Source organism: Conger conger, chromosome 6 (genome assembly GCF_963514075.1).
Source record: "Conger conger chromosome 6, fConCon1.1, whole genome shotgun sequence".
In the NCBI taxonomy this organism is placed as follows: Eukaryota; Metazoa; Chordata; class Actinopteri; order Anguilliformes; family Congridae; genus Conger; species Conger conger.
In genome coordinates this window covers 63,795,931-63,820,867 of record NC_083765.1, presented here as the reverse complement: position 1 = coordinate 63,820,867, position 24,937 = coordinate 63,795,931, and the positions used below count along the sequence as shown (strand labels likewise).

The 24,937-nt window shown below is 44.0% G+C and overlaps 1 protein-coding gene and 1 long non-coding RNA gene across 2 annotated transcripts in view; one reads left to right on the top strand and one right to left on the bottom strand.

Annotated features, from left to right (window-relative positions):
- kcna4 (potassium voltage-gated channel, shaker-related subfamily, member 4) overlaps window positions 1-24,937 on the bottom strand; it is a 182,012-nt gene that overhangs the window by 7,527 nt on the left and 149,548 nt on the right. The window lies entirely within an intron of this gene.
- Window positions 1,155-2,535, top strand: LOC133130201 (uncharacterized). The gene is made up of 4 exons (XR_009708923.1): window positions 1,155-1,325; window positions 1,413-1,597; window positions 1,684-1,817; window positions 2,333-2,535. It is a non-coding gene; the product is annotated as an uncharacterized LOC133130201 (long non-coding RNA).

Here is a 24,937-nt window from a genome sequence, read left to right as displayed (position 1 = left end):
TCGGAAACAAACTAACAAATTAATAAAATATTAATTCATAGAATAATAAAATAAAACGGGCTTTACAACCGTGCTCTTTCATTTCCGCGCAAAATACAAATAGCTGAGACTTGTGAAGTTCTTTCGGCTCCTACGAAAAAACTGACGTCCGAAAACTTTGATAAATCCCACATTATAATGAAATGAAAGGTAGGACTAACTCTGTGGTTAGTTATCGATCAGCACATAGACCAGCTAGCCAGGGATAACTTATAAGCTTAGCGCAAATTTATGCTAATAGTTATTGTTGTAATATGAACTAAATTAATCCTAAATCCATTTCATAAACATGAACTACGAATCTAGCGTTGAATCATCTCAGATAACTACACAATTTTTGTTTTTTAAACTCTCATAATATAAGCTTTATTGTCTTTTACTCGCAAATCAACCATAGCCTGAGCAGCCAAAATGAGAGAGAAACTGGCAGGTATTTGCAGTTAAATTAAATATGTAATAATATGTGGATTTACTTGCTTTCTAATAATGGCAGCACAATGAAACATGAAATTATATAATTTCTCATGACTTCCCATTCAATGTTTCAGTGTGTTGACATCACCGAAAAGCAAGTAAATCAAAGTATACTTGTGACTAAAATCGTAAATTCATAACCAATTACTTTTTCGTGATTATGCACTGTCGCCTATGCTGCATTTAGTATGTATGAAACGAGAGGACAAATAAAGTTTATTGCATTAATCGCTGGAGGTGCTCATAAAGATAACATGTAATGTCACAATGTTGAACTTTTGGTTGTTGACCACTAGATCACTAATTCTGTTTTTGCCTTTACTGAGTTTCACTGCCTCTTGCATCTTGTTAGACTCACCTGGGGCATGTTCAATCTGAAAACGGTGTGCACCGCTTTGCTACGGTTTCCAGGTTGAACGACGTGTTTCCTCAAAACGGTGTAAAACGGTGTGCAACAGGCTTTGAGGTATGTTTCCTCTCGTTTGGTGGGCGTGTCAGAGGCATTACCCAATCAGCAGCGACGTGTATATAAACCCCGCCCCGTATTTAAAAAGGCAGTGCGCACAATGCATCCAAATAAAGTCATTTACAAATGCAACAGATGTTTCCGGCTCCTGCACCACTGAATTTGTCTCCGGCTCCTGCACCACTGAATTTGTCTCCGGCTCCTGCACCACTGAATTTGTTTCCGGCTCCTGCACCACTGAATTTGTCTCCGGCTCCTGCACCACTGAATTTGACTCTTGCTGGACCATCACCTGCCTCTGCTCCAAAGTCGGCACCAGTCTCAAACCCCCAACAAATGCATAAAGGTACATTTTAAGTTGATTCCTCTTTCCTAACACAATTTTAGCGTTGATATATTTTCTGTGACTAATCTATTTAAATGTGTGATGTAGATACAAAACCATGGACGCACGAAGCTACCTTGCTTCTAATTTGTCTAACGAAGAAAATGGCTGAAGACTTTCAATCTCCTGTGTTAAAGAAGGTAGAAGTGGAAGGTAGCTGCAGGAATGCTGGCTAAAGGACATGACTTTGGAGCAGAGGCATGTGACAATAAGTTCAGGCAATTAAAACACAGGTTCGTTTTGGTACTGTCATTTGCATTTTTTTTATGAGAGTAGGGCAACTTGAAGACGTTTGCTATGTCTGGGTTTCTACTCTTAGATACAAAACAATAGTGGACAACAAGAAGAAGACTGGGAGTGGTGCCAGCAGCTGGGTCTTCTTCTCTTCAATGGAGGACCTCCTGGCTGATGATCCCAGTGTGGAGCCGGTCCAGACTGTGTCATCATTTGCTGGTGATAATCTTTTCCATGTCATTTGATATTTTTAATTGTGGACATTTTTTTAGTGCCATATCAACATGAATTAGCACAACAGAGGAGTTGAGTGCAGTTTGTTAATCAAAGAAAGAAGAAAATGTTATCTTAATGCATGTCTAAAACATTGGATCTTAATTGTAAGTTTTTATTAAATCACTCAGTGATGCCATAAAATGCCCTCAGTCATATTACCAACCATGTTGGATACAAAGTGGCTCCATGTTGCCATCTACTCTTACTGGATAACTTGGTAGTGTTGCTAGCAGTTTTATATGAAGGATGGCTTTTGTGTGGCTCAGGTAACTAGAAGCTTGGTTAACTGGATGTTTTAAGTAGCTTTGTTTGCACGACACTCATTTACAGTAGATGCAGACATGTTTGAGTCCATGTGAAAATGGCTAAATGTATTCGTCGGAGGAAAGTGATGTTTGCTGCCTTGATCACTACCATTTTGAGACCACCAGGTTTAATATATTTTTCTTTCCACTCAGGATCTTCATCAGACCCAGATGGCCCAGGACCATCATCTTCACAACCATCAACATCACAACCTAAGCCATCAGCAGAACGTGGCAGAAAGAGAAAGTACAAGTCCACATCTGAAGCACCCCAGTGGTTGAGCAGCATGTCACTGAGCAGAGGAGGCAGATGTCGGAACTCATGGTCCTGCAAAAACAAGCAGTGGAAGTGGCGAGTGAAAGGAATGACATCTTGAAACAATTTGTTACTGCTTTAACAAAGAAAGAATAGGAATTTATTACCACGTTCTGCTGATGGCTTAGGTTGTACTTTGTTTGGTTTAATGGCATGATGGTAGTCTTATGCTGCATGGAAATAAATGCAATCTTTATCACCTTTGTGCCTTATTCAGTATTTGTTTTATTTCCATTCTTTTATGAAGCAAAAACTTCTGAGAACTTAGATGAACCAAACAAAAGTAGTCAAACAGAACTTAAATCACCCTAAACCAAAAGTAAAGCAAGGTCATCCCTTTTTCTTTGACCTGTAGTATTTTCAGGGTCTACTACTTGACATTCATTGCCATCGTTGCCATCCACATCTTCACAATCCTCCATTTTGTGCCCTTCCTCCCTCAAGAGGAAATTATGTAGAACACATGCAGCTGTGATTACCACCGGGACTTATTTTTAGGTCTTCCATGGGCAGGTACTTCAGTTGTCTCCATTTCCCCTTAAGAAGCCCAAATGCCCTTTCAATCACAACTCTGGTTGAGCTGTGGAGAGTGTTGAATTTCTTCTGCCTCTGGGATAAGTGCCCATTATCTCTGTATGGTGTGATGACAGATGTGCTGAGTGGGTATGCAGAGTCTCCAAGCAGGTGGTAGTCACTTCCCATTACATCCTGGAGGTGGCTATATAATGGCCAGTTCCGAAACACCCTGGCATCGTGCACAGACCCCGGCCAACCAGTGTACACATCCAGGAACATCATCTCTGATGTACACACTGCCTGGAGTTGAATACTTGCATGTCCTTTCCTGTTTATGTAACTGTTTCTATGGAGTGTGGGTGCTGGGATGGGAATGTGTGTGCCATCGATGGCTCCAATGACTCCAGTGAAGCCAGTTTTGTCTTGAAAGCCATTTGCCAGGTTGGCAAGCTCATCCTCTCTGGGCCATTGTATGTATTCATTCCTCAATCCACACAGGACCTTGCAAATGTCTGAGAAAACATAATGCAGGGTTCCTTTTGACATGTCAAATCGGTCTGCAACACCCCTGAAGCTCTCTTGGTTTGCCAGCAACCAAATGGAGCACAGCAATTTCTTTGGGGTGTCCAAGGTTAAGTTGACCAAGAAAGGACCAACTTTCTCACAGAGGGCCAGTGGAAAAGTACTTGCAGCATTAGTTTATAGTAGAAGTTTCTACACCCCTATGACACTGTAAAATAAGCTGACACAAATCTTGCTATTATGGCTGTTGTATACACACTTATGCACATACTGCTATATACATTGTGGGAATTGTAGGTAAGTAAATATCTAACATATCTAATATCTAATATTGTTTGCACATGTGTATTTTACATCAAAGGCAGAACAACTCCAATAATAAGAGCACAAGCATATAGATCTGGTGCTTATTAAAGTCTGTCTAAATATCATTTAGTATGCATGTCTTCTGGTGCATGTCCTTTCCTTAGGAAGGTGTGCTAGGCATTATGATTAATGTAACAAATACATATACTGTAGGCTATATTTAAATGACATGACCTACCCACTAGAGTGGTCTGCAATGTGATTTTAAGACATGTTTGTATCTTTTGCTATTGTATGTACCATTGTGGAGTGACACTTTTATAAACGTTTCTACTCCACTCTACTCCTCTAAATATATAATGGTAAATATTACAATATCATATCATAACAACAGGATCAGCAATAATGATAGGCCTAATACTCGTAACACAGTCTCGAAGGTAAGAAGTGGATTATCCTTCACCTGAAATGTTTGCCTTGTCATCCTGAAATGCGAAGCAAATGTTGGATCGTTATAATTAGGAACCACAGTTTCCACATACTCCTTCACTCGATCGGGATGTTCTCTGCTATTCTGCTGGACGGCAAGGGCAGTGACGGTAACATCAAGCGTATTTCGTAGGATTGAATACGTTTCTGAACCGATTTCATCAGGCTCCAAAAATTCTTCGAAAAGAACGCAAAGAATGGCCTTCTCAGCCGCCATAGTTGCAACGCTTGCATAACACAACAGGGCGTTCAACGCACCACCGTTTCCGTTTAAATAAACGTTTTGCTACGTTTTGTCGGGGCTGAACGCACCCCTGCTCTCTGTTATTCAGTCATGTGAGTTGTTTAGCCTATTGTCTCACAGTATTTAAGCCTGGTCTTTTCACCCTGTTTTTGTTGAGTCTTCACTGAACCCTCTGTGAGTAACTTTTGCCTGAACTGCTGTAGACTTATACTCTGATTGCCTCACCTGCTCTTTGACCCTGGACTGTTGTAACTCTGTGATACTTGGATTGCCTTGTGGATTTGTTTGCCTTACCTGGATTGATATTTTTGCCAACGTAACCAATCTCTGTACCCTGATTATTTGGTTTACCCTTTGGATTAACTGTCAGATGTTTTTTGCCTTTTTGGATTTAAGGACTGAACTTTTGCTTTTGGATTTTTGTTCAATATCTTCTGAGCTTTTTGAACTTTGACTTTTTGTGGAATAAATCTTTGAACTTAACCTGCTGTTGCTTCGCAATTGAGTCACCGTCAGTTCCTTGGTGGTTCAGGGGATGGTTCTCTGACTGCCACACCGGAGACTCAGGTTCAAGACCCGAGTCTGACATGTAAAGGCCTTGTCGTTCTGAAAACACACATTCCCTTCTAAATGTTCTTCTTACAAGGATGGCTCGTTCGTTGACAAGAAGCTTGCTTACTACAGCTGAGCTAATTTCTGCTGTCTGAGTGTGATTTCACCAGGTGGTTTATATAGGCTACATACATCCTGTCCTCCTAACTTAACCTTTAACCTGGGATTTTGCAGGTTTGTGCTTAAAGACACTGTTGTCCCAGCAACAAGCCTGTCTATTTTCCACCAGGGTTGTCTGCATTCTGAGAAAAAGAGACTGAGAAAATTGCATTACAAACAAATTAAGAGTTGTGTTTAAATAGAAACAAGTATTTTGGTACTGTATTTACTTCCGGAAACAGACTTTTCAGCTCTATTATGATAATGCAAGCTCCTCATGTTGAAAAAGGGCACCGCTGCCCCCCTACTGTCGGTACCTGCAAGTGCATCCAACCACTGTGGGTTAGTGCGCTAACATGCCACCTGGTGGTGGTTGTGCGAACAACAAGTAATTACTGTGGGAAAAAAATATATATTATCTGCCGCTTCCCGGCAGATCTCCGTAGGCAGAAGCGGCAAATGAAACACAAAACCACTGTACTCCTGCATGCAGGGGACAGACAAGGCTTTGATCTGTAATATTAGGAAGTAATAACTTGTAATGTTGGGCATTGGAGAGCTGCACAAGCCTCATTACTGCTCTAAACGCTTTAGGCTTTGCAATGTTCTCACTCCCCACCCACTTCTGACCTATGAGTCACCAGCCAGTGTAGCCTCACACAAGCCTTTATTAAATTACCTTAAATCACAAAGTCTCACATTGGGAAAATGTGACATTCATCTTCTTTTTCTACAATGGTGTAAGTGTGTCTATGTGCTTAGGAGTTTGCGAGTGTAGGTTCCTGCACTTTGGGTGTCATCGGTCGGCCAAATGCGGCGTTGGTTAGTGACTGGATCAGCAGCAACAACCCCTGTACCTTATTTGTAAAATAAAATATCTTGGATAAAAATGGAGACTGTGAGTTGCGAGTTAAAGTAAACAAATGTATACACAAAAGGGAAACGTCAACATTGGGCGAAGGTCTGTATTTTCAAAGCCTGCGAGCGCTTGTGCCATAACTGATTAATTTCCTGCCCCACGTGAAGGGTTCTGTGATGATTATTAGAATTACAATATTTACATATTGTTTCCCTCCCTCTAAGGTCCATCAATAGATTTTCATTGCTGGCTTCTTGTCTGACCCTGCAATGCAGAGTTTCTTGATCTGGGAAGGAAACAATGTGTCTCCTTGTTAATGCTGTCGACATTGCCCGTGGCGTCTCTGACACCCAGCCCACCCCCACACGCTACACGTCCCTAGCACAGCTACAGGTCTGGGGAGATCTGAGCATCGCTGGGATCATGTGTTCCACCAGTGACCCCTGCTGACTGACTGCACATCACTGCTACTTCTGTCCCTGGAGGTGGAAGTTGTTGACTTTATTTAGTCAGAGAGGAGGTGGAAGCAGCGCTGCCAGTTAGATATGCTGGCTTAATTATGCTATTCCATTTGGAAAACATTTTGATAATAATGACTACAATTTACAGCAGAATGTACAACATTCTGCGTACTACTGAAAACAGAGCAATCAAAACCTTAAATGAATGGTCATTTATGTGTTCTCTTAAAATATTTAATGTTGAGAGCTGTTTAATGCTAGAAAGGCCAGAGCCGACACCTTCGGCGTTTTCACTTTCAGATTAAAATTACTCCAACACTGTAAATGCAATATAACAGCATTTTTAAATATAAATAATCTACTCAGTAAAGAAATACAAGCAGTTTGTGCCATTTTGTGCCATTCCAACAAAATCCTGTATCAGCCAATAGGAAACAGGTACTGGTACCCAGGAGTGAATGTTTCACTCTCCTCCAACAACATACTGATGCTTTGATGCAAATTGTTCTAATTTTGTACATTCAGTGCAGTCCGTAAGTATTTGGACAGTGGTAGAATTTATGTTCTTTTGGCTCAGTGTTATTATTACAGCACTCTATTAGGAACATTTTTACTATATTGCACCTACTTATTCATGTGATTATCTAATCAGCCAATTGATACGGGTCAGGAGCTTCAGTCAATGTTCACATCAAGCATCAAAATGGAGGGATCAGTGATTTCGACTGTGGCATGATTGTTGGTGCCAGATGGACTGGTTTGAGTGTTTCTGCTTATCTCCTGGTATTTTCAACAGTCTCTAGACAGTCTTTACTTGAATGGTGTAATGGTGCAAAAAACAAAAACCCAGTGTGCAGCAGTTCTGTGGACAGATACACTGTTGATGAGAGAGGTCAACAGAGAAAGGCCAGAATGCAGTGGGCACAGGCTTGCCAAAACTGGATAGTTGAAGACTGGAAAAACTTAGCCTGGTAGCATGCAGATGGTAGGGTCAGAATTTGCCACCAACAGCATGAATCCATGGACCCAACCTGCCTTCTGTCAACAGTCCTGGCTGGTGGTGGTGGTGTAATAGTGTGGGGAACGTTTTCTTGCCACACTTTGGGTCGTTAATACCGATCAATCATCACTTAAATATCACAGGCTATTTCAGTATTGTTGCCGACCATGTGCATCCCTTCATGGCCGCAATGTACCCATCTTCTAATGGCTACATCCAGCATGATAATGCACCATGTCACAAAGCAAAAGTAATCTGGTATCATGAACGTGACAACGAGTTCAGTGTTTTTCAGAGGCCTTCCCAGTTGCCGGATCTGAATCCAATAGTACACCTTTGGGATGTGGCAGAACATGAATGTGCAGCTTACAAATCTGCAGAAATTACATGATACAATCATGTCAACATGGAACAGAATCTCAAAGGAATGTTTTCAACATCTTGTGGAATCCTTACGGCTGTTTGAGAGCAAAGGGAGTCCTACCCAGGGTAAGTATATGGTATATAAAGTGCTCAGTGAATATATCTGTTGTCATGGTGAATATATCTGTTGAATGCAACATATTTTTGAAATGCAACATGTTTTCTAATTTAAATCTGCTATTCTAGTTGTGTGTTTGCCAGGCTCACATTCAAAAGCAAGTGCAGTGATGTATGATCTGGCATCCGCTTTTTCTTGGTCTAGCTAACATACAGGCTACATTCAAGCCTCGATAGGCGAAAACCTAGCTAGACCTGGTCCGTACTGCAATGTATGTGGAGCTAGCGTTATAGATGCAAGGATGTTGTTAACGTTAGTTCATCAGTACAAACATTAAACTTAGCATTAAAAGTAAACAAATACTTGTTTTACGACTAGCTGACGTTAGCTGTCCCTGGGGTAAAATCCGGTGATTACCAACTCTGGCTAAGTTACCTATCTGTTTCTAAACATAGCTTGAGCTGGTCAAATCATGTTGAGTATGGAGCTGGTCTAACTGGTCATCCAGCTGTTTCAAAACCCAGCTTAAGCAGTTTTTTTCAGCGGGGGTTGATATTTGCTTGCAAAGCTGGACAGGGATGTAACATTACAATGTTAAACAGAAACCACTGCCTGCTATTCACATTCCTCCCCCTCAGTAGGCAGCAGACTGCCGTTAAGTTCTTTGCTGTTGTAACCTCACGCTAATTTGTTGTTCTGCCATTTTGGCTCCATATAGCTCTGGCAGTGTATGTTCCGTGGGTCGCGTGGCTTGCAGTTGCATCATGTCTTACATTATAGAGTCACTGGCTAACAGATGAGCTAACTTTTCACTGTTCATTTTCAGTGGCACCTCGTTTTTGAGAGTGTCAATTTTAATAACAACCGTAGCACATGAAAACCCGCTTTTAGGAAAAGGCACTAGTCCTTTAACAGTAGGACATGTTCTAATTGGCTGGGAAACAGTACAACGCTATAAAAGGTTTGTAGAAGAGCGCAAAAAAAAGTCTTACAAAAATGCAAAAAATGTCACTAATCTTTTTAATAAAAACTACCAAACGGATTTGTATGACATTTTCAGGATTAATTTGAATAGTGTGTTTGCCTTACCAAAAGATTGTTCATGTATATTGGTCCCAGAACGGCAAAACGACAAGGCTGGCAATTTTTTCGTGAGTGCAAGTGTGGTTCGGACATTATCTGTGTTTGTTTGATTATAAATGTCACTTTCAAAGTAAATTTGCTGAACAATATACTTTTACATCTTTGAAAACAAACCCTGATATCCAGGATCCTGAAATCCATAAGAAGATATTTGTGTGGTTTTAGGTACCAAAAACAATCTCTATCCAGTTTTACATGTCCATTCTCCTGTGCCTCTCATGAGCTTTACGAAGAACGGGCTGTTTTAGTGACTGTGTCTTTAAGGCTCATTCACATCAATGAACCTCTGCTCTGATTGGTGGGTCGTGCTGAAGCAAATGAGTGCATCGTTGTGATGTCGCAACTTGACAGAAGTCCAAACGGCTTGCTTAAATGCACTTAAGTATTTGAGGACTGTGAATTTTTTTACTTTCACAGTGTTTGTAGAGTGTCTTTAACTCCTTTATAATCCACATAGCAAGGGACCTTTAATTGTATTGAGACAACCATTGAGAGTGGAAAATATTTCAAACTATAAACTGTATTAGTAAAAAATTGAAACAAACATCCCTAATGCTGCAGTATTTTATTTGAGGCTAACAATACAAATATTGTTTGAGAAATGGAGGTAATCGTATGGTGCAATGTGGGCACAGAGGAGCTCTGAAGATGAGCAGCAGCTGCAGGACCTCCTATTGTACAACCTGGCCCTTCCAGCCTTTTTTCTCTGCCTCTGAAGAAGCTGAGCCTTCGAAGGAATGACGTCAAAACGGGGCATCAATCATGATCCCTTGGATTTCTGAGGTATAAAAATGATGCATCTACAGATCTTGCGTGCCGAATGAGTAACCTTCACTGGACAGACTAATCCTTTGAACAGAGAACAGGGGAAGGAAGGACAAATCGTATGCAAGTTTTTAAAGGTTGTCTGAGGGGGAAGGACAGCAGTCTTCTGCCACTTCAGTGAATTTTGAAGCTGCATATTTGTTGTTGTTTTCTGCCCTTTTGTAAACCAAAAAACAAATGTCTTATTTGAACTGATTTGGAGCAGTTGAAAAGGAGTTTAATATGAACCCCATTCAGCTATAGTGGGCTCCAGAATTATTGGCACCCTTAATGAAAATTGAGAAAAAAAGGCTGCATATAAAAAACAACATGGATTATGATCTACATTGTCTGTTCACTCATACAGGAAAACTATATTATGGTCTGTAATCATAGGCAAGGGTTGAATGTTTTTGTATTAAAAATGAATAATCTCGCTGTGGTAATATCTTCAGAGTAGAGCCAAAATGAAAACTGTTCCCTGCTCTCCCCTACGGCTCAGCCAAAAGCATTCCTTGTAAAAAATTTTTGCACACACACCGTTTTACATCGAAGGTATCTGTTTTTAATTAGCTAACACCTTTACATTAAAACTAACCAGATAAAGATTTAATAGAGATCTGTTATTGCCTGCGTAGCCGAGTGCAAAACTGTAGTAGCTAGTAGGTTCAGAATATTTTGAATAGGTGTTTACAACATCAACAAATTTACAAATATCCACCTGAGGCAATACGAACATAGTAGCGTGCAGATTCACTGTGGTGAGGATAAGTGTTGTGGTTTGAGGGTGTTTGATGTTGCAGTTCCTCTCTTGAACGTTACGAGTCCGAAATTACCTATTGCACCTTTAAGCATAATTATTACCCTTCCTTTAGACATCATTCGTTGACAGCACTTGCTGTCCTATTGTTGTTGCCTAGCCTATTAATCTGAGGAAAATGAAAAGAACGCAATATTGTCTTTAGCCTGCTTCGCTTGCGATAATATTTCTACAAATGTTCATTCTAACTTTTTATTTATATTAGAAATCCATTTTTATTGTTTTTTTTTATTTTTTTATCGGTCATCTTGATCATCTAGATTTTTTGTTCAGATAAAAGAAAATGGAGAAAACTTACATAGAACAATAACTAAAGTGGATTGATGCATTTTTAAAGAAATAATCACTTTTTGACTTATTACATTTTATTTCAGTCAAAGCACACTATGACATATTCTGAAATAACAAAATAAAAGTATTTGAACAGAAATCTTGTTTTGTATATAAATAACAATACAACAAAACATAATAATTTACAAATAAAAATAAAATAGAAATTCATTCATTCAAAATAAATAGCTGAAATTAAACTATTTACAGATTATTTAAGAGGGCTGACTGCTTGCTCAGGGAAGGTTTGCGTTCAGAAATGCAAGCTTACGCACTTTCCCTGTTTTATTTATTCTTTCTGTTATTATTTGCCTTGTTTTTGAGTCGTTCTGAAGGGACAGATGTGGCCACTATACACAATCTTGTCAGCATTATTTCAGAGTCTTGGGCAGAGCACACCTCTATTTTGCCACCGAGTTAGGGGGTTAGAGGACCGTTGCAGGCGGGGCTCCTCTAGGGTTAGGGTTAGTCTCCTCTAGGAAGGCATCTGCTCTGGGGTCACTCCAAACTGATGAGCAGCCAGCTCCCTCTGAAGCTGCTCCCAGGACGTTCTCTTCCTCCCGCTGGCAAGAGTCTCATAACCACACGGTCAACACTGACTCCCTGTGGAGTCTCATAACTGCACGGTCATCACTGACTCGCTGTGGCGCCTCATAACCGCACGGTCATCACTGACTCGCTGTGAAGTCTCATAACCGCATGGTCATCACTGATGGCATATTTTTTTAATCTGGGCTGCCTCAGACAGGAGAGTATTGTCCTCCATTTTGTAGAATCTGTTTGATATGGTGCTTTTCAGCTGTTCTGTCATTTTTCTTACAGGCTCTGGGTGAAGTTCTCTGCAGGTTAGCTGTGATCTTCTGAAGCCCCCTTGAAATTTAAAGTACTTTGGAGGCTGTTACATAGTTGAAAGATTTTTTTACTTTGTTACTTTTTACATTTTAATCATAGGTATTCTAAATTATACTCTAAATTATAATTATACTTATGTATTCATACATATATGAGTATGAATACAACGCAACAACCCTTACAGAAGCATGGGGGAAGGAGCTCAATTGAGGTTGCTGCATTTTAATGGTCATAAACTGGCCTTCTGTAGGAGATCAGCTTATACTTTTACCTCAGATCCGTTGTATAGCAAGGATGCTATCATAAAATTCACAGACTAGGTTGTCAGATTGTGTTTTCTGTTATTTGTTTTGTCTAAGTCTTTAGCGTTTGTTTATTTTTGTTTGTTTGTTTGTTTACGGTTTTGCACACTGTAGTCTGTCAGTTCATTCATTCCCTGTTATTCGTTTCACCCATTTCCCACACCTGATTGCCATTCCCTCTCCTTGCCTGCGTATAAAAACCCCTCCGTTTCTGTAGTTCGTTCGCAGATTGTCAGGTGCGTTTTCTATACTCTCCAGCGTTTATTTCAGTCTGATCCCCGTGCGACCTGCTTTGTTTTCAACCTCTGGCTTTTGGATCTCCCATTTGTTTTTGGTAGTAGTAGTCGTATAGTATAAATAGTATTTGGACTCCCTTTGGTTTATCGCCTTATGATTTAGGACTTTGTTTCTGTCTGGACTGCCTTTGTGTTTTCGACACTTTGCTGGTAACCACGACCACTCTCTGGATTATCTCTGCTGTTTCTTTTTGCCCGGATACCCGACCATTGCCTGAACTCTCGTTTACAGACTTTGACATTAACTACTGTAGCCTCTCTCTTGGGTTCAGTGTTCTGGTACCTCAAATGGGTAGTGTTCTGCCCTCAGAATTATTTTCATGATTTATGATGATTGAAGTTATTAATGTTGTATTAGATTTGAATATTTGCATTAAGAAATCACACACACACACACAGTAATAGTTCTACGGAGAACCAGACCTTTATTTTGAAGTGTGATAGCAGGTTACATGATTTGTTTATATCCCTAGTAATCGTAGCAACTGCAGTAGAAAGATATGGTCGGTCACACGGTGAACATTGTCAACTTTCTCACACTCACGAAAGCAATGGCTGTAAGTTTCACAATGTATTCCATGATATAAACGAACGTAGCATAAAGTTGTATAATGTAAAGTTTGATGGTTTATTCGACTGGATAGTTAAGTTATCGGTCACGTTAATGAGTTAATGTAATGTGTGGACTCGCGTGTATACGCTAGCAATGGATAGTAGGCTAGCCTATTGTTCATGTGAACGGGCTCATTTTCGATGCGTAGTTCATGTGCTATTCCATTAATAGCTTGATGCAATGCTCTTGGTGTTTCACCCTACACTGAGAAAGAATAATGGAGCAAGGGGCTCATATCCTTGCTCAAAGGAAAATACCTGAGTTTGGCTTGCTGTTTAACTGTGCAAACGTAGGCTAGGCTGCATAACGCATAGGGAGAGAACAGTACAGGTAGAAATAATCATTTAAAAAATGTTACTATAAATCAAATTTATTCAAGCAGTCATTTTACCAAAGAATGATTATTATACTACTACTGATACTATGAGTACTACTACTACTACTACTACTAGTAGTAGTAGTAGTAGTAGTAGTAATAATAATAATAATGCTACATACCTTTCAGTAGTAACCTCCTTAAAGGGCTTCAGAACTTCACAGGCATGCCTGACCCCTCCTTTGGGGACAGCATTGACACCGGAGCATTGCCAGGGTGGTGATGATGGCATCCCTTTCAACATGTAATGTTGAATTCCATCTTGTTGGATAGTCTTGTTTAAGATGGAGCTCTTGCATGCCCATTTGCCTTTGAGTGGCTTTTAATTTCTCTGCAGCCCCTGTGCTCCGATGCAGATATGGCAGAGTTGCCTAGACTTTGTCAAGCTAGGCTGGATCTCACTTAAACTATCTTGGACAATTAGGTTCAGGGTATGTGCAGAGCAAGCTTGGTGCTTCCATCCTGTCTTCTTAACTGCCAACTTTGTGTTGCTTGCATTATCAGTGACACAAGCAATCACTTTGTCCCTTATCTTCCAGTCACTTGCAATTCTCAGCAGCTCCTCTGCCAGATTGTCAGCTGTATGCCTTTCTGTAAACTCCAAACAGTCCAGCAGACAGGAGGTCATATTGCAGCCATCAATGAAATGGCAAGTCACTGATAAAAAACTTCTTGTCATCTAACAGTCAGTGGTGAGGCAGACTGCTGAAGTAATGTTTCCTTGTTTGGGAGCACATATGATGGGTGGATGGCATTGCAAGAATCCCTGAATCCCCTGTCCTCAATAATTGAGAAAGTATTTGATTTTCAGCCAATCATCTTTCCCAACGCCTCATCCAATTTTCTTTGAATTAGTGGAGCCATTGGCCTCAAATATAGCTGGGCTACTGCTCTTTGTTGTGTGACCACCTCTGAATCAGACTTACAGACAGAACAGTAGAAGTTGTAGTGGTCCCCAAACAGGTCCTGCTTGTGGCTCCAGCATCAGTATCTCTTGGACGGACACGACTCTGTCTGAACATGAGCCAGTACTCCTGGATGCCTTGATTTAAGGTGCCTGTTTAGGTTAGTAGTGGATTCCCTCAAGTGGAAATGTGCACTTTGCAAATAGTGCATGTTGATTTTGATGGGTCATTGTAGTTAAAATGTGTCTTTTCTGACTGTCACTCATCTTTTCTCAAGTGCTTCTTGTCTAAATGGTCTTCACTACAAATTAGTTCACTTGCTCCTTGAAGAATATACTAATTACTAAGGACAGGTGTCAAGATTCTCAGATTACGTTGTGAAGTCAGACCAATTGTATTACTTAAGATATATAGGTTTTATAATGCAAATAGTACAAAATTCACAACTTGGCCTAAAAGCCTTTGCTTCATTTCAGGTTTCATGAGAATGTTTACAAATTGGTTCACTCGCTCAGTGGCTCTTTTGGCTCACTCGCTCAGTGGCTCTTTTGGCTCACTCGTTCAGTGGCTCTTTTGGCTCACTCGTTCAGTGGCTCCTTTGGCTCACTCGCTCAGTGGCTCTTTTGGCTCACTCGCTCAGTGGCTCTTTTGGCTCACTCGTTCAGTGGCTCCTTTGGCTCACTCGCTCAGTAGCTCTTTTGGCTCACTCGCTCAGTGGCTCTTTTGGCTCACTCGCTCAGTGGCTCTTTTGGCTCACTCATTCAGTGGCTCTTTTGGCTCACTCGCTCAGTGGCTCTTTTGGCTCACTCGCTCAGTGGCTCTTTTGGCTCACTCGTTCAGTGGCTCTTTTGGCTCACTCGTTCAGTGGCTCTTTTGGCTCACTCGCTCAGTGGCTCTTTTGGCTCACTCGCTCAGTGGCTCTTTTGGCTCACTCGTTCAGTGGCTCTTTTGGCTCACTCGTTCAGTGGCTCTTTTGGCTCACTCGCTCAGTGGCTCCTTTCAGTCACTTCTTGTTCACCAGCTCATCAGTGGCTCGACAACTTGTCTCCCCTGCCCCTATTTGATACGCTTACGGAAATGCCAATCAGCCTTCACACAAACACCGGCTGGATAAATAGCTATTGGCCACTGTGTCTAAAATCATTTGTCATTGGCTAAGGACATGAAGGGGGAGGGGGCAGACCTCAGTGAGCGGTGCGCTAGGTGACCGAGCCAAATTAACGGATCTTTGACGGTGAAGACTCAGGTCAGTTCGTTCATTTTCAAAAAGATTTGTTCGTTCGTGAACTTCCCATCACTAAAAGATGCACACTCACCAACGCAATAGCTCCAAATGCACAATCATTATTTTAACAGCATTTATTTAACGATTTCGCGTAACTTAATGTCTTTAAATAAATGTCCCATTTATAAATTTTTTTGTGGCCGTTAACCATGTATGAGTTGCTGTAGACTAGGGGAAATGCTGACCGATCAGCCCGTCTCTTTTACAGTAGATTGAGCCTTAAAGCATTTAAAAGTAGGCTACTGATGTCTCCCAGTTTTTTGTGTGTGCAGGATAACATGAACCAGGAATATGACATATACAGTGAAAGGATAACAAGATATTTCTGGATTTACCACTTAGTAGAAAGCTACCAAGGAGCTGGGGAAAGTAATTCATGGTGAATATTTCCCGCATATGTATTTAAGGGACCGGCACCTTGGAGAGAGCCGCGCAGGAAAGAATCAGCACCAAGGTTAGCACCACCGGAACGCGTGCGGAATGCACGTCACTAACCTCTCTAATCAACCAGGCACAGCTGCACCGAGTTGGAGGGGAGATCAACACCCTACAAAAGGGCGAACTCGGGAGCAGAGCGGGGCTCAGGGGCGAACGAGAGGAGACACGCAGAGCCAGGGCGAGTGAAAGTCACGTGAGCCCATCAATCCGGCTAGAAGCCAACTAACCTGTTTGTTTAAATTCTAGACGCCTAGGCGGGGGAAGAGGACTTCCGAGGCCGGGAAACCACAGGTAGTTAACGACCCCACGGCGGACACAGACGGCGAACCCCGCCGCATGAAGTCCGCCTTCGTTTGCCGTTTACTGTTTTTTTGAAATCCCTAATTTTTTGAGCACTGACTTATTTTCTAGTTTTCCTTTTTTTTTCTTTTTGTGACTTATTTCCGTGTTTTCAGAAGGGAATTTTTTCTTTTGTTCTGGACACTCCAGAAGTGCCCTGAAGGCACGATCACAAGAAAAAAATTTTTAATAAATGAATTTTTTTGTCACCAATTTTACTCTCTCTCTCTCTCTCTACCAGCGGGTTACCACATATGGTGGAGAATGCAGGCAGAGCGGACCCAGCTACAGTGAGTGAGAGACCCAGTGTAAGATTCAGCCCCGCCCCCTAACATGGAGGAAGCCATGAACGTGCTATTGCGCTCCCAAGGCGCCCTGCAGAAGGCAGTGCCGGAACTTTTCCAGAAGAGTGGCCTGGCGGCGCCCCCCCGAGCGCCAAAGGATCTGTTACTCAAGCAGACACCGGACGATGAGGTCGAGGCGTACCTGGAAACATTCGAGCGGATGGCACATTTGGAGAAATGGCCCCAAGGTGCCTGGGGCTCCATCCTCGCCCCATTCCTCAGCGGGGAGGCCCAGAAAGCGTACCGGAGCCTGCCCCCAGCTGAAGCCCATGACTATCCAACCCTGAAGGCCACCATCGTGGACGTATGACCCCACCCTCCCTGCGCGAGCCCAAGTGATGGACCTGGGGCTGCTGACCCGGAGCTGGCTAGTGGAGGGCGACGGACCGCCCCTCCTTGACAGGGTGGTGTTGGACCGCTGCGTCCGGGGCCTGGCACCGGACGTAAGAAAGTACGTGGCCCAACAAGGGCCATGGTCAATCTCCTGGAGAACCACCAGGTGGCGCAGGAGATGATCCGGACGACGCGACCCGACAGCCCCCGAAGACCCCCCGCTGCGGTCCGACCAGAGCCCCGGACCAGACCTAAGTGGACTGAGCATGACAGGGTCGAGGCGGCCCGAAAGAGGGAGATGAGACGCTGCTTCGCCTGTGGCCGGGAGGGCCATCTGAGCCGGGACTGCCCGGGGAGGGAAGAATCCATGGCCACCGCCCCCGAGACGAGTGGACCCTGCCACTACCTCACCACGTGCTGGGCTCACAAGGGCATGGCCACCCCACGACTGCCCGTCTGGATTGGGGGCCACAACGCAGAGGCCCTGCTGGACTCCGGAAGTGCAATTACGCTGGTGAGGCCTGGCCTAGCAGGAGAGGGGCGAGGTGACCCAATCGCGGTCACCTTCATCCATGGCAACGTGAGACCACCCAGGTAACCATCACCACCCCGCGGGGGCAATTCATTGGGAAGGTGGGCGTAGTTGGTGCTGTTGGGCCGGTACTGTCCGCTGTTCCTCGCTTACTGGGAGGAGAGACCCACCCCCGGGAGACCGGCCGCCACCCCAAGACCCCGCCTCCGAGGACCCCGGGGGCCCCACCCGGTTTGGGCCGCTCCGTCCACAGAGAGTGACAGCGAGGAGGCCTCGACCCCCGCCAGGAGAAGACCAACGTCACAAACCCCTACCGGGACCACCAATACTGCCCCGGAGGGCCAGACCCCACAGCAACCCCTGGTGGCCGAACACAGCAGCACAGGGGAATTTTCGGAGTTCCCACGTGAGACCCCAGGCGCGCCAACAGAGTTCGGCTCCGCCCAGCTGCAAGATCCCCTCCTCGCCCAGGCCTGGAAAACTGCGGCCTATATCGAGGGCGTTCCCCAAGGCGGGATGAGGATGAGTAGTCTGACCATACCCTATTTTAAAGTACAAAATGGCTTGCTGTATCGTGTGGGTAAGGTTAAGGAGGACGAAGTCCAGGGCTATCCTGCGGAAAGGTACATCGATGATGGTGAGCGGGATTAGTGGGTTACGGTACGTTACCTTTGGGCTATGCTGGCAATAGTCCTCCACAGCCTTTTTTATGCCCGGCCAGTAAAAACGGGTTAAAATCCGCTCCAGAGTCTTCTCGCGCCCCAGGTGCGCTCCCAACAGGTGGCGCACCTGGATGAAATATCCAGGTACAATGCCTACCCCATGCCCTGTGTAGATGAGCTGATTGAGCGGCTGGGGGCGGCCCGCTACATCAGCACCCTGGATCTTACCCGGGGGTATTGGCAGGTACCCCTGACACCACAGGCAAGGGAGAAGACAGCCTTTTCCACCCCGGACGGCCTCTTCCAGTATCGGGTCCTCCCCTTCGGAGTCCATGGAGCCCCCGCCACCTTCCAACGCCTCATGGACAAAATACTGAGGCCCCACAGGGAGTATGCCGCCGCCTATTTAGATGACATTGTCATTCACAGTGCTGACTGGGAGAGCCACCTGAAGAGGCTGGAGGCTGTGCTGGGGACACTCCGGGAGGCCGGGCTCACAGTTAACCCCGCTAAATGCCGCCTGGGCCTGGAGGAGGCCGACTACTTAGGACACACCGTCGGACGGGGGTGCGTTCGGCCCCAGAGCCAGAAGGTAGACGGGATCACGCATTGGCCTCTACCCAACACCAAAAGGCAAGTTCGCACATTCCTGGGGTTAGTTGGGTACTACCGGCAGTTTATCCCCGACTTTGCCACTCAAGCAGCCCCCTACATGAGGTCACCAAGAAAGACCAACCGCACACTGTGAAGTGGTCGGAAGACACCGAGCGCGCCTTCCTAGACCTGAGAGCGGCCCTGGGTCAGGCACCGGTGTTAACCACTCCTAACTTTGCAAAGCCTTTCGTGTTACAGACTGATGCTTCAGAGATGGGCCTGGGAGCAGTCCTGTTCCAAATCTACGATGACTCCGAACACCCAGTCACCTACATTAGCAGGAAGCTCCTGAAGCACGAGAGGAATTATAGCACAGTGGAGAAGGAGTGCCTGGCCATCAGGTGGGCAGTGGGTAAGCTAAAATACTACCTACTAGGAAGGGAATTCCTCTTAATAACTGACCACGCCCCCTGAAATGGATGTATCGGTGCAAAGACACTAACGCCTGGGTGACCCGGTGGTTCCTGGAGTTGCAGGGTTTTAAGTTCAAGGTTGAGCACCGAGCCGGGAGACTCCAGGGGAACGCGGATGCCCTGTCAAGGATGAACGAGGGCCTCTATAGTAACGCTCCTGCCGAGGGCTGGGAGCTGAGGGGGAGGAAATGTGGTGGCCTGATCGAGGATCAGTACACCACTGAAGGAGAGCGGGCTGTGTGACGCCGCCAGGAGCTGGGGAAAGTAATTCACGGTGAATATTTCCCGCATACGTATTTAAGGGGCCGGCACCTTGGAGAGAGCCGCACAGGAAAGAATCAGCACCAAGGTTAGCACCACCGGAATGCGTGCGGAATGCACGCCACTAACCACTCTAATCAACCAGGCACAGCTGCACCGAGTTGGAGGGGAGATCAACATCCTACAAAAGGGTGAACTCGGGAGCAGAGCGGGGCTCAGGGGCGAACGAGAGGAGACACGCAGAGCCAGGGCGAGTGAAAGTCACGTGAGCCCATCAATCCAGCTAGAAGCCAACTAACCTGTTCGTTTAAATTCTAGACGCCTAGGCGGGGGAAGAGGACTTCCGCGGCCGGGAAACCACAGTGGACACAGACGGCCGAACCCCGCCGCATGAAGTCCGCCATCGTTTGCCGTTTACCGTTTTTTTGAAATCCCTAATTTTTTGAGCACTGACTTATTTTCTAGTTTTCCTTTTTTTTTTTTTTTTTTGTGACTTATTCCTGTGTTTTGAGAAGGGAATTTTTTTGTTTGTTCTGGACACTCAAGAAGTGCCCTGAAGAGACGAGCACAATAATAAATGAATTTTTTTTTCACCAATTTTACTCTCTGTCTCTCTCTACCAGCGGGTTACCACACTGTGTAGTGGGGAAGCAGCCAGAGACTACCACCCCGGCAGGCTTATACGGCTCAGTCAAACGTGTTCCTTGTAAAATTGTTCACGCACCTGCATGCATCGTTTCATAAAGACGGTATCCATTTTCAAACTAGCCTACCTTTGAACTAACATTATACTGGTGCAACAGGTTGCTGGACATTGAGGAATTTGCATGGGTGTAAACAAGGATAAAGATCTAACGTGGTAAGTCCAGTGGTTTGAGAGAAGCACTGACTAAATGATGTTAATCTTAATATATTGCTACATTTCCTTATACAGTAATGCAAATTCATAATAATTGTGTGTTGACTGATGGAGTACTTATGTTATACGTGGTATAGCCTTTAAGGCAGCATCCAATAGGTATATTTTGGGTTTGAAGGAGGCTAATGGTTGTGAAGAGATTGTGATTGTGAATCTCCATGTGACTTTGTAAATCTCATGCTCAGTGTGTGGCTCTCTTGGGGCCACACCTAGGCATCAGCCCAGGGCCTCCAAACCCCTGAATGCGGGCCTGCCCGTGAAATTAATTATTCAAAATAATTTGTGATGGGGGAAAAAAAAGCTGAATGAGAGATAGAGTCGTGAGCAGCGTGGTGCTCACTGGAAGCTGGGAGGAGGGAAGGGAAGCCATGCCGTAAACAGAACGCCAGGCTGATGTTCATGGAGGGGAGCATGAAGACATGGAGAAATAATGGACATTTATATCCTGCATATTTTGCTTTGAAAAGCTGTGATGGCATCTGTTTAATTAAGTCAGAGATGTGGAATGTCGTCTTGTAGTTGATTTATCAAGCCAATAGGATCTTTAGTTTCCTGCCCTTGAGCAGTGAGACGGGAGGATGACGCACAGGTCTCAGGTGTTCGCAGGAGTGTGAAGGACGGGCTGAGAAAAGCAGTCACCGCTGAAATAACAGCAGATCCAACGGCCAGCCTCCTCTCTCTCCCCTCTGTTTTACTGCTCAAAATAATCCCTTCTCCTGTGTCACCCGAGTTCAGCTAAAATCCACCATCGGTCAGTCCCATTGATGCAGAATGTGGCTTGCGCTAGCACACTCGAGAATACATCTCTTTAGTCAATTTCAAAAAAAGAAAAAGGGGACTGGATCGATAAGTCAGCGCAGGACTGTGGGGGATGGGGAGTGTGCGTGTGACGGAGGAGGGCTGAAGGGGCCGCATAAAGGGGAAATAAACGGAAAATGACAGCAATAAAAATTACATGGAATAATCCTCTCATAACTGCCACACAGCGGCAGAACGCCCTCCCCTCCACAGCTGTCCCGTCAATGAGATTAGAAGGGCAGTCCTCCTCAACCGGGCGAGATGCTTAATTACTCCTTGCGGGGGTTCAGACCAGCAGAGAGGGAGAGAACAAGAGCGGCTCCTCCCACACCAGCAGCTGCTCACGTCTAATAGAAACATAAATAAATGAATCGGTTCAGAAGGGGAGGTGTTGTTTGGGCTGTGTGTGCATGCATCTGTGTGTGCAAACGTGTACATTCATGTATTCAGGGAACAGGAGCAGGGGCTGATATTTGAAAAAAGAACCAAGCTCTCAGTAGACGCATGTTCTTTGGTCTCACAGAGACTTTCTTAGCATCAGTTGAGGACACATTGTGCTCATTACGTGGAACCAGCCACTGCTTATTTCTGTCTCGAACAGAGTCTCTCTCCCCTCTCTCTCCCTCCACCCTTTCTCCAACTCACTTCTCACTGGCTGATTTATAATAAGCACTGTTCTATTAAAAAACAACAACTCCCAGAGGTACATGGGGAAAAGCCTGCTGCTTCTGTGTTGACAAGAATATGTGCGTAATAGTGGTTGGATGACGTTGTTCAGGCCCGTGATGCGTGCTGGCAATAGATTCTGTGAGAAATTATTCATTAGTTTGAGACAGGAATAGGAGGCATAAAAATACTCTTGTGTCTTACGACAGAATCTTATGATTAGGCTTGTATCAAGTCAAGTATCTCTGCTTTAACATTATTATTATTTCTCATGTTTCCTCTTCATGTGTTCACTAATTAGAGTCCCTTTTTGAATAATTTCATAAGGCTGTTGTTCACTCTTTTCTGATTAGCTGTTTTGAAGCTATTGCCATTTTCATAGCTTTTATTTGTGCATGCTTTATCATTTAATGGCGTTCATGAGGACACAAAGACTGGGCACTAATCAAAATTTTATTCCCTTTCCTTAATATAATCACTCCTCCAGAAGGTAAAAAGTCATGTATTTGTTTTATTGTGTGTGTGTGTGTGTGTGTGTGTGTGTGTGTGTATTTGCATGTGTGTGCATGCACCTGTGTGTCAGAAATCCTGATAAAGTAATACGAGAAATTTCAGACCACTGACATGTCAATAGTAAGCCAATAAATATAAACGTGGGTCTGGCTTACCACAGAAAGGCTAATAATTCCAAAAAGGTTTGATGTAAATTTATTGCATTTGGTTAGTGTATTGTGTGTTACCCGCATCATGAGCCCAAAGCTAAGGTTAAGTCACATGGCGGTGCGACAGAACAAAATATTTAAAGGAACATTTTTTCCGACTTACCCAGACTTAGACAAGATGTTTGATTTCATTTTTGCTTTTGCGGATTCACTGGCTCAGTTTCCATGTTAGCATAACGTGTTAGCGTAAAGACTTGAAGCCTGTAGGAGTCAGTAGCCTACCTCCTTCAAAGTGAAGAAATACACCTTACCGCAACTCCAAAGCTGTCGTAGTTACACAAGGTATCGTGTATTTGAAATACATGTGCAGGAAAACAATTAGTAAAAACAAGAGACATTGTTTTTGGAAAAGTTGGTTGGAACCTCTGAAGTATCCTTCCGTCTTTTGCTGGTAGAGCAGTATTTAGCACATTAAGAGATTTCTACAGGGGTAGACCAACTGCACGTATAGCCATTCTCAATAAATAAATTATTATTATTAAACTCAATAAATTATTATTTTTGTTTGCTCATGCATGATGATAGTACTGTAATGCATTATATACCGGACCAAATCCCACTCCGTGCAGCAGAGACATTCGTTTTCCGTTGGCATAGGTTGGCAAGCCGCACGTTAATACCACGGATCCTCCTCTGCCCGCGGCTCCTTGCTCAGAGGATTCGGCCGCCCTTCTTGCCTCCAAAATGAAATCAAACATCTTGTTCCTCATCTGTAAACTCAGACTCAAAAAGATAAGGTTCTGGATCATTGTCCAGAATAAATCATATTCATCCTCTTACAAAGTTGGCCATTATCAGAAGTAAAGTGTTAGTTAGCTAGTCATCTGAGTTTTGTTTACGAGTGAGCGCACTTTGTGTCGGATCTAGCTTTAAGTTCAGAAGGTGCGCGGATCACTCTACCTTCAGAAGGTGCGCGGATCACTCTACCTTCAGAAGGTGCGCGGATCACTACCTTCAGAAGGTGCGCGGATCACTCTACCTTCAGAAGGTGCGCGGATCACTCTACCTTCAGAAGGTGCGCGGATAACTGCGCTCAACCAGCGGAAGACGGAAGGATACATGCGTGTTCAGCGGTTATCGTTCCAACCATCTTACTTTTCCGAAAACAACGTCTCTCATTTTTGTGTTTTCCCCCACGTGTATTTCAAATACACACAATACCTTGTGTAAATAAGACTAAATAAGCTTCAGAGTTGCTGTAAGGTATATTACTTCACTTTGAGGGAGGGAAGCTACTGACTCCTATAGTCTTCAAGTCATTATGGTAAATGGTAAATGGTTGGCATTTATATAGCGCCTTTATCCAAAGCACTGTACAATTGATGCTTCTCATTCACCCATTCACACATGCACTCACACACCAATGGCATTGGCTGCCATGCAAGGCGCCGACCAGCTCCATGAACCTGGGGTTAGGTGTCTTGCCCAGGGACACTTCGACACACCCAGGTCGAAGCAGCAACCATCCGACTGCCAGACGACGGCTCTTACCACCTGAGCCAATGAGATGACTGCTCTTGCTGCCGGAGCCAATGAGACGACTGCTCTTACCGCCTGAGCCAATGAGACGACCACTCTTACCACCTGAGCCAATGAGACGACTGCTCTTACTGCCTGAGCCAATGAGACGACTGCGCTTACCGCCTGAGCCAATGTCGCTGCCTCATTATGCTAACATGGAAACCAAGCCAGTGAATGTACAAAAATGAAAATGAAATCGAACATCTCATCTAAGTCGGAAAAAAGGTATATTTCCCAACAAGGTACAAATAGGTAAAATTTTTGTGTTAAATCATAGACTAGACTATTGTAAATCCCTTCCGATCATTGAAAAAGGCTCACTGACATGTTGACTCACCCTCTGCCTGTGTTTATAGTCTTTAAATTCGGGGTTTCAAAATATACAGTTGACAGGCCGTCACTCTGTAGCAAAACATTGTATAAATATGCAATAATTCAAGCCCACAGCCAATGGCGTTTCAATGTCAGCACATTCACAGAGAAGGGGGAGGGATAAACAGTTGTGGTTTGAGCATGTTTGTTGCT